This window comes from Penaeus monodon, chromosome 24 (assembly GCF_015228065.2).
Source record: "Penaeus monodon isolate SGIC_2016 chromosome 24, NSTDA_Pmon_1, whole genome shotgun sequence".
Taxonomy (NCBI): domain Eukaryota; kingdom Metazoa; phylum Arthropoda; class Malacostraca; order Decapoda; family Penaeidae; genus Penaeus; species Penaeus monodon.
In genome coordinates this window covers 33,152,527-33,153,328 of record NC_051409.1, presented here as the reverse complement: position 1 = coordinate 33,153,328, position 802 = coordinate 33,152,527, and the positions used below count along the sequence as shown (strand labels likewise).

Genomic DNA, 802 nt, shown 5'->3' with positions numbered 1-802 from the left:
TTCCACAGTGCAGTTCCAAATATATATTAATGTAATTTTCCTATATCAGATAAGCTTAGAAATACCGGAAGTCTAGACTAATGTAACCTATTGTAAAACTTGAGATTTTTTTATTTGTTTTGAAAGAACAGATAATATTAGATTTTCCCTTCGGTAATAGTAATACAACAAATGTTGAAATTCTAAATATGAATAAATGTGCATATTTACTAAGGAGGGAAGTAGAGAAACGTATATCGCAGATGTTCTATTTATTCAAAAGTATTTAGCAAGGCAAGGGACAAGTTAATAGGCCCCTTCATACATACTTCTTTCCTTGACCAGCTCTGACACGTAGGTTTATATAAATATATATGATATTTGTATGACCAACTTTCTCATTAGCTTATATATTCTCTATGCTTCTCCTTGTCAATAACCTTCCTTTTCCTCTGTCTATAACAGAACTCCTCATCTGTTTTCCCATCCACAACCCTGTCAACATCAGTCATTTAAGACCCCCCCCTTTTTTTTGAGGACCCGTCAGTAAGGCACCGATGCTTGGTGGTCTCGTGGTCATTTTCTGTGGTCAGAGGGCCATATATATCGGTATCATATGTGCTGTGTGTCTTTCTGTTGATGCTATTGAATGGTCGTTTATTATGGCTTATGTCTAGAGCGATTTTTTGTCGCTTTACTTGAGGCCGATTTGGTTGCTTTTTAGATGTGCTATTTGTTTTGATATATCTTTACATATGGAGACTCGCTCCGCAATCTACATCAGCATTTCTGTCAGAATAGGTTTTACTGATATATATACTGC

General features: G+C 35.5%; 1 protein-coding gene across 1 annotated transcript in view; it reads left to right on the top strand.

Moving 5' to 3' along the window:
• LOC119588724 (small conductance calcium-activated potassium channel protein-like) overlaps positions 1-802 on the top strand; it is a gene marked incomplete at both ends in the record, with an annotated part of 34,281 nt that overhangs the window by 12,249 nt on the left and 21,230 nt on the right.